We start from the raw sequence: 9,734 nt of genomic DNA, 5'->3' as shown, positions 1-9,734 counted from the left end.
ACCTGCTCCCGGCGCTGCTGCCATGGCCACATCTCCGCCTGCTCCGTGCTCGGCAAGGGCGGCAAGGCCAGGCACGGTGCAAGGGTAGCAGGAGCGGTAGCACCGGTGATGCTGGCGACAGCGGGAAAATCGTGAACACCAGCAGAGCTGGGGATCAGAGCAGCAGCAGAAAGGAATAGAACTGAACCTAAGAGTGAAATCAAATGCTGTTCTGAGTCATCCTGCAATCAGAATAATGCAGGTACCGTCCACTAAGCTGCAAATGGGCTGTAAAATTAATTGCACACAACACAACTTGCTGCAATGCTGCTTTCAAATATGCTTGTTTATAGCAAACGGCAACTATTTCTGTCACAGCTGCAGTAAACGAGAGGATGTGTCTTCCAGGAGGGGGACGTATCACCAACCATCCCTGCGTTACTCGCTGGAGTTGCTGGAGTTTTCTGTAACTAGATTTGAGACTTTCTTTCCTAGATTTCTTAAAAATTAAACCTGTGTCTCTACAGATGCTTTCCTCACTTTACTTCTAGTCTAAGCCGTAGGCTGCCCAGGTCTATTCTCAATGGACTGTAACTCTCCAGAAGAAAAACAGTTTTATTATGGACTATTTCCCCTGTAAGGGATTAGTCAAAGAAAAGATGGGTAGCACCTATATCCTCGTTTTGGCATCTCACCGGAGTCATCTGGCTGTACGTACTTACAGCACGATGCCACGCTGTGCCATTCTGGGCGCAGCATGGCAAACATTGGCCACGTGCTGTGTGATTGTGAACACTTCAAGCAAACAGGCAAGCCAAAGGGATGGGGTTTGCACGGAGGAAACACCATTTATGCAACTGTCTTTTATTGTCTGTCTTTGGCGGAGCACAAGCTCTCCATGTCCCACCCCCTCAGGAGGCAAAACAAGCTCATCTTGGAGGCACCACAGTAAGCCAGCTGAATTACAGTGCATGACCCTCAGGAAATGCTCTTCGCATTGGGCAGGGAATTCCTGTAACTCTTTCTTGTCTGTTTTCATGGAATGATTTAGTCTCTGCATCTCTCCTTTTAAATATGTTTAACATTTGTAAACATCCTGGCTCTTCCACGGCTGAGACTCCAGCTCACTTCTGCATCCACCCAAAGGGAACTCGCTGAATGTAAGGGGTGTCCCAAATGACTACGGTTCGATACTAAAGTCACACTGTGCATTTTAATCTGGGAGTGAGGATTCAAAGCAGAAGAGCTACACAGGACTGACTACACTGACACAGGATTTCCTCCGCTGTAAACTAACGTGAACAGGAGTAAAACTGGAGAAAAATAACAGTTCTGTTGAAACCTGCTGAGCACATACTTGTGGAAACTTAGGAGACTGATAAATAAGACCATGGGAGTGAATGAGGCTTTTATTCTCAGCTTGAGACTGCAGTGTCTGGAACCGATACTCAGCCAAATTAGGAGTAGGCAATCTCAGCAGAACTGAACTCTCTTACTGAGCAGCAGACACTCCAATTCTGAAGCAAAAGTTCCAGCTAATGTGCAATTAATGTTGTCTATTGATTTGGCGTGAGGACAATGAAAGCAGATTTTGAAAATAAATGTATTTGCCGATTCAAAGAAATACTTTCCAAACTGGATGAACAGAAGAGCGAACAGAAGACAGTAAGTAAGTCTCTGAAGAGAAAACTGGCTCACATGTGTGGAAGTACCTGCGTACTGAGGGTGTCTGGGGGCAGGTACTGAGGTAAGCGAGCCAGCTGAAGTTATCTTGACACCAATGAACAGCACTCCGTGGGCCCTCTTGCCACGGCCTCCAGGCCAGTGCATGCGCCTTTTAAAATACTGCCGATTTGTAAAACCGTATCTGTAGTACATCACAGTGTGAGGACATTGACACTTTGCCAGCACAGGGCACCTCTCCTCAGAAAATCTGCATGGCCCCTTTTATGCTGGGTAGTGCAGAAATCTCTGATGACTGCAAAGAGACCCCAGCTGGATGGTTCTGTAGTTGTGTTTTGACACTACTGACATTACCGCCTGTTTATATAGGGGGGGGGTATGTAACTTCCTGAAAGCACAAACACAACTTTCTGAAACAAATACTCCGAAATCCATAAAGACACATCTAAACTTCCACTTGTGTTCACTGGTATTTGGGAACCTTCAGAAGGTGTGAGCTGACTACCGCAGAAATTGAATTCAAGACCAGTGTGCTCACAAATTAAATCTCATTATTTGGTCAAAAGGTCACAAAAATGAAAGAAGCATGACCACAAATGTCACCAATGCATTACATGAAGCCAAGCTTCCTCTTAGCACTCGTACGGGCACTGCTGCTCACAACGTCAGTGTTCATGGGTTAGGAAATGGGAGAGGACAGCTGGTCGTCACTAGCTGCACGCATTTGCATTGACTCATTCTGGAAAATGTGGAGATGACTATTCACATACTAACTTTTACCACTTACCAGGGTACTCCCCACCTACCAATAGCAGAAACACTAACAAAATATTTTGGGGCACGTTAACTCTGCTAATAACAATAATAATAGATGGCTCATCCCCATCTTTGAAAGGAAGAATTAATAACAAAAACAATGAGTAAATTGTTAGGAGATTGCAGTGGGATTAGGAAAAAAAATTAGCTAAATGATTCTGAGTGCACTATTCCAGTTTTCTTTACAAATACACAAAAATAAGTATTCATATTGGAAAGCAACTTGAAGTACTGTATGTTTGTGTATCCAGACTACATTTAATCTGGTGCTAAGCACAGAGTTGTGTTACTTTATCTCCGTTGCTCCTAGGCGTAAGCAATGAGTATGTGTTCAGGTCTGGAACACAGTGGTGTGCTGGGGCAGGTACACCCAGTACTGTGGTTCATAAAATTAGTATAGCATATGAATGAGCATATTGATGAGAAAAATGATAAGCTTTGGGGGTTTTTTTAGTGCATACTTCCATTGTTTAGCTTTATTTTCTACCTGAACTTTCCCTCTCACATTTTTAGAGTGTTACCTTAAACAAAACCTTAAGAAAAAGAGCTGTGAAGCTCCGAGACTCAGGCAAGGGGACAGGCTTTCTGCTTTGTAAGGTCTTGTAAGATCTTTGTACAGTCGTGTTCATAAGGTCTTGGCTTAAGCTGTGGCACTAATTAAATATATCTTTCACTTAGAATAGCTACAGACCTATTTACTACAGAAAGATTTTTTTTTTTTTTAAGAATTATACACCTAATGTTTATCAAACACCGAGGTCTTTGCAGCTCAGTATTGCCAAACTACAGGTTTGGCACCTATTTCCCCAAACCTTCCTCTCCCCAGGACAAAAATAAAACCCCCATGAACGGGCAATAGGAAGGGTAAGAAAGCAAAAGTGAAGGTAATGCATAGAGTACCTGGAAAACAATGCAATCAGTATTAAGAGGTGAGTGCTGTGAAACTAAAAAATAGTCTCATTGGGGAAGAGCAGAAAAATCTGCAACCAGGCTTTTCCTGGGGGATTTACACAGCTGCAGAAATTGAGCCAAATAAACGGTCTGAATGCAACAGCGTTGCCAGTAGCCACTGCAGATTTGTTACTCACCGTATTTTCTCCACCTCATAATGACCTGCTTGTCCCAGACACAAATAGAGTTCAGCAAAACTGCAAGCTGAGGGGAGCTCGGTTAGTTTTATTAACACTATTTCCCGAGCTAAATACAAGGTTTGATGGATACTGGGCAATGTTTCCAATGAAGGTGGGTAAGAAAGTCTCATAACCCAGTATTGCAATAATTCTTTCGTCAGGTAGCAGACTAATCCTGTATCATCCAGCAGTCCAGAACTAGTTCCTATCATCTCACAGCAGTTTTCTCCTTAAGGAGCATCACAACAGTAGGTAAAACCAGTCTTTCCTAGCGTTCACAACAGTTACAGAGGACGACTGCAGTGTTGATAAAACAGCCAGAGAATGTGGGTGTGTACTGGCCCGACACCGTATTTTTACCTATGCAAATAGTTACAACCTATTGCATACACTCTCAGAAATGCGAGAACACAGCAGATACTGGAGCACTCAGGAAAATCTGAGTAATATTAAGATGTCAAAAGCTTTATGTTACCCATTTCCTCACGACATGATTTGGCACTGTAACATCAAAAGACGAGCCTCTCATCTCCCCGATGCTACCTCCAGTTAATTTGTTGTACATGAACACAGCTTAGACCAGGTGATCCTTTAACTGTGGTATACTCGGAACAGCTAACTTAGCATCCAGCACAGCATCAGGCAGCACAGCAGCAGCTGCAGATGCTTCCTTAAACCTTGAATGCAACATAAAAGCCTGAGTGCGATGTAATCGTTCTCAGCTTTGGCTCTGCTTATATATTTATGCCTCTACACATATATGTATACATATACGTGTATATGCCTGATGCATCACATCACATCTGCCCGCCTGGGTGAGTTGTCACCACCTTCTGTTTCATAGCGAGCTTTCAGGAGCTTCAGGTCAGTAAAGATCCCGAGGAAACTTCCTGTGCTCTCCTTGAGATTCCTGTTGCACCACATTCCTACTTGCAGAGAAGGCGATTAATAAAACTGCTGTTTGGGTTAGAAACATGGAAAGACTAAGCCTTTCATCAGTACCAATTTTTTGTTTGAATTTGGGGGTAAAGTTAGAAAGTTTATCAATGGAAGAAGTGCTAGTGAATGGTATCGCAGAAGTAACAACATCTAATACAGAGTAGCCAGAAAAAAAAAAAACCAAACCCAAACCCAAAACTTATTATGCTAAATAAGAGTAAGCAGTTAGGGATGAGAAACAGAGTGTCTCTTCCGGATTCCATTCAGCATTCCATAAAAAAGCCCTTCGATTGATCTTATCCTGGTCTCTGTCCTGTTTCCGCTCACACGAGAGGGGAATGGAGTACCAGCTCTGCAGGAAGTGCAGCAGCTGAAACCACAGCGGAAAAAAGAGAACTGTGTCGCGACAGCCTCGGAAGGATGATTCTGAAGGCACTCTGCCCTCCTTTGTTCCTGTATGATTTGGCTTTTGGGGAAAAAACGGAGTGTGTTTTTCTTTCCAGGACTTTTCTTTCCAGGAGACCTGGCAAATGAGTTAACTGGAGAGGTGACAACACTGCCTGCGTGGGCTCGTATCTCCAGCCTCACCCGTTTTCACTCTCTTCACAATTGCAGCAACTGAGAAGGCACCGTGCAGCGGGTGCTGAGCCTGCCTGACAACGGACTGGAGAGGTCTGCCAACGCCAGCTGCATTTGGGCCAGTGTGTCCAGCGCATCACTGCTACGCGTGAGGCAGAACACTTCAAAGAGAACTGAACTCACGTTTGAGGGGCCAGAATTACGCTTACGAACAGCAGCCTGTGTTTGATCTTCTGGTGTAATAGCATTGGCTGGGGCAGAGTGAATTTTCCTCATAGCAGCTTTTATTGTGCTGTTTTGGAATTGTGACCAAAACGACGACATTTTGTTAGCACACTGATGTTCTAGCTATTGCCGAGCTGTGCTTACGCAGCATCAAGGCCTTTTGTGCTCCTCACACCAGCCCACCAACAGGTAGGCGGGGGTTGCACATGGAGCTGGGAGGGGACACAGCTGGGACAGCTGATCCCAGGGATATTCTGTTCCGCACCACGTCATGCTCATCAATAAACATGGGGAGGAGGAGGAGGAAGCAGGGGTGTTCAGGGTTATAGTGTTTGTCTTCTCAAGCAACCGTTACGCATGATGGAGCGCTGCTCTCCTGGGGATGGCTGAATACCCGCCTGCCGCTGGGAAGTAGTGAGTAAATTCTTTGTTTTGACTTACTTGCACGTGCAGCTTTTGCTTTGTCTACCAAACTGTCTTTATCTCAACCCATGCGTCTTCTCACTTCTGACTTTCCCAATCCCTCACCCGTTCTGTTGCAGGGAATAAGTGAGTGGCTTGGTGGGGCTTTAGCCGCCTACCAAGGTTAACCCACAACGTCTGTGAGGTGAGTAAGAAAAGCAGAAGGTTCTCCATCCAATAGCAGCTGTGAGTAAGAGATGCTTCTCATGGTACTTCCAGGATGACAAACAGAAGATAGATCCCAAATTCACAACTACTGAAAACTGAAGAAAATATTATTTGAAAGGATATTTTCCCGAAGAACATTGTTTTCAGAGAAAACAGCAGCAGCCAGGACCTATGAAATTTTCCTCCTGGGAGTACAGTGACCATTTGAATAGTGGTACGTTGCTGCTAGAGCAGGTTCGATGAATGGTGTGTGGTCAGGAAGCACGGTCATATCAGAGACGGGGTGCTGTGAAAACCACCCATCCAACTCTTCCAGTTAAAGAATATCAGACCAGCTTCAGTGGATCAGCAAGGTCTCACTAATTTCGGTGCTTGCTCCAAAAAGCTGCAGTGTTAAATCCACTTGCTTTCTCCACACTGATTTTCTTCCATCTTCCAGTGGTAATGGGATAGGAAGCGGGTGAATGAGTAACTTGAGACCTTTCACTGCTCTTTGCATCTACACCACCATACACCGAGACCACTGAGACACCTTCAGAAGATGGCAGCTTCTCCACTGAGCACTGCTTCCGACCCATGAAACAGCACAGGAATTCTCTTGTGAGGCATCTGGCACTTATTTTTCTTGTACATTGCATTTTCGGTCTGTGCTTGTGCTCGTTGGCATAGTTCATCTCCTATTTTGTCATTCCTCCATCCCCTCTACAAACACTCTACAGAACACAAAACCGCACACCCCACTATTGCATCTTGCTCCTGTATTTGTTTCCTTAGTCACACCTATGATGTCTTCTGACACAGGCTTATTCTGTGCAAGCCACTGGGAAATACATAATTCTATTTTTTTTTCCAAATTCATTCAGCATTTCCCATTTTTTCCAGCTTTCTCTTCTGTGCTGTCTACACAAGGTTTTATTCTACACTGAGTGAAAAGCAGATTAAGGTACTTGTCTCTCCAGGGACTCCAGCATTTCTTTAAATAAGGTAAAAAGAACATTTGGAATAGAGCTGACTTGTGCTTCTGTCGAGTCAGGGCTGCAGGAGAACAGGCCCTGCTGTGTTTCAGCAGCTCTCCCCAAGGAGGATCAGGATTTGGAAGAAGGCTGGAGCCCCAAGCAGAGAGATGTCTGTAACACTACCTCCCCCTGGTCATTTTCCTGACCCATCCTGCCTCACCCTATTTTTCCTTTCCCAGACTGATAATTTTAGTTGTGTTCCTTCTTCCTTTCCTTTTTTTTTTTTAATTTTTAAACCATTAAATTTTTTTTTTATTTTAGAAAGCCCACATCTCACATTCCTTGGGTTCTTTGCTTGACTATTTAATGCCACATTATTCCTACTTCAAAGGGATGAGAACAGAGGTAAAGTTTTACAGTCCTGATGGCTTAACACAGGTATGTCTTAAATTTTCTGAGTCACTCTCTCATGGCAGGGGGAGTCTGCTTTACATATCAGGGTTCAGGGAGCGGTGTGGGAAGTGCTCTGTAGATTCTTTTCCTGCTGTTGCTGGAAGCTGCTTTGCCTGCTGTCTGTTGAAGTACACAACAGAGAGTCAAGAAGGTAAGTTTCTTACAGTTCTAATTAGAGTTTTCTTTTAACTGCTTCTGTTTTTGTGGTAAGGTGTGAGTCAGCTAAACAAGTAACACTGGGAAGCCAGCTTATGCTTAAATTCTACCTGAATTTAATTCCTTTGAAGAGTGTGGCTTGACAACCCTAGAGTTCAACAGATTTTAACAGGCTAGGTACTGTATGCGAGGCACAGTGTGCTTTTTATTCTGCAGCAGCCCACCGCTGACATCACAGCTGGTCACCTCAAACACGAAAGAAGCCTCATTCTCCGGAGCTGTCGCTGACTCCCAAGACTGTCCATAGGTTACGAGCTAACGTCAGGCCACGGGTGGCTTCAATGATTGTCACTATAGGAACAGCCAGCAATTTAAAAGCTGTTCAGAAATAATGCTGCACCGAATTCAAATTACTTGTTCATGACACAGAAGTACTGGCTTCAGATGCCATTTCTTCTGTCTTTATAATCCACATATGGGGCAAACCACAGTGGTAACACGGTACAGTGCATTCTTACACCTATCATAATTCTGAATTTAAGACCAAGACCTTAATCCACTGAGGCCAGAAAACACCTTGCCAACAACGCTAATGTATGCGCAAAAATTACCTTTCTAGAATAATACTTATGAAGTGACTGTTTGAACTTCTTTCTTCAAAAAGAGACAAAATCTGGTAACAGTATTTGATTCTTTAAAAAGAAAAACTGTAATTTTGCCTTGTTATTCCTGTCTTGCTTAAGAGACACCAGATTTTCCATAATGGATAGAAATGAAGAGCTTGCAAGTGTACTTGTGGAATCAGTCGTCTATGTTTTTCCTTAACAATGATTATCGCTACAGGAACAGCCAGCAAAGATACAGCCAAAAGCCTCTAAAACTCTGCTTATTTAAATGTACCATGTGTACCGCAAGCCTTGAGAGATGTTCTGCCTTATTTCCACAAAGCTGCGTTTGACAGAGTTATCTCAGCTGAGGAAAGGAAAGAGGAAAAGAGCTGGCAGGCTCCGGCTGCATTTTCCTTTCAGGTTCATGGACACGGCAGAGCTCAGCTCAAACAACTCCCACTGCTCCTGCCGAACGGACAAACCCAGGCAGCCACCGCACAAGGGACTGCTGAGAAGTCACTCTGTGCAAGCAACAAGTGATCATTTCTTCCTGAGCAGGTGGATCTTTCTGGGAAAAATAACGGTAAGAACCAAGCACGTGGTTTTTAAAGAGCCTTCAGCAGATCTGTGAGACAATTTATAGGGGTGAGCGTTTGTATTCTGCAGTAGTTGAGCATTTGTCACAGCAAAGATTGCAGAAATGTTAAATCAACAGAGTGCAAACACGAACAGCCAGGATTTTAACTCCCGAGTAGCGGTCTCTGACTTTCCCTGAGCACAGGCAGATAATCACACAGACCAGCACCTGCAAGTAAAATAGGTAACTGTTCTTCACTAAACGTTGCCTTCTACCAAGAAGTAATTTCTAAATGCAAGTTAAATTATGCTATAATTTCATTATTTTTATTAATTGCAGACCTGTAACATGAGATACTCTCTTCAGTAAAGGATTTTTTGGTGGGGCTTGTTTTTCGTTTTTTTTTTTTTCACTTGCACAAAGCCACTGGTTAAAATGAAAACGTGGTGGTATTTGGCACATGACAAGAGTGAAAAATGAAATGCAAACGTAAAAGCAATCAAGAAAGACCAACAAGCTGGATGTCAGACCAGTAGCTGTTGTTTAGAAACTAGAACAAGCTCCAGCGAAACCCCGAAGTCACAAATGTTTACCTCTGCCTGCTTCAAGTGCTGGTGCACAGAAGAGAAGCCTCAGGGGAAATGCTGGACTAAAGGGCAGGGCTGCATCCCGAGAAGGATTAGAAACGCTTAACTGCGCACAGTAACCACAGAGTGGTCTAAAGCCCCCCGTAAATTCTCCACACCCTTCGCGGATTTATGAGCGCCCTCCTGAACTCAAGCCCTTGTTTTAAAGCTTGTTAACACCTGGTTAATTGTCACCATCTCCCGCAGGGTAGCTGTAGCTCGCAGTGGGAACAGGGAGCTGGAGGGGCTCATGACGGGAGGTGAGGGTCAGTGAATGAGGAGCAGAACAGCAGATCTCCTGATGCTCACTCCACTGGTTCATCTGTGCCAGGTAACACAGGGACACCCCTCCTGTCTCTAGGAACAGGTATATACAG

This window comes from Buceros rhinoceros, unplaced genomic scaffold, assembly GCF_000710305.1.
Source record: "Buceros rhinoceros silvestris isolate BGI_N320 unplaced genomic scaffold, ASM71030v1 scaffold2135, whole genome shotgun sequence".
Classification (NCBI taxonomy): Eukaryota; Metazoa; Chordata; class Aves; order Bucerotiformes; family Bucerotidae; genus Buceros; species Buceros rhinoceros.
The sequence above is the reverse complement of the archived record's forward strand: the minus strand, read 5'-3'. Positions refer to the sequence as shown.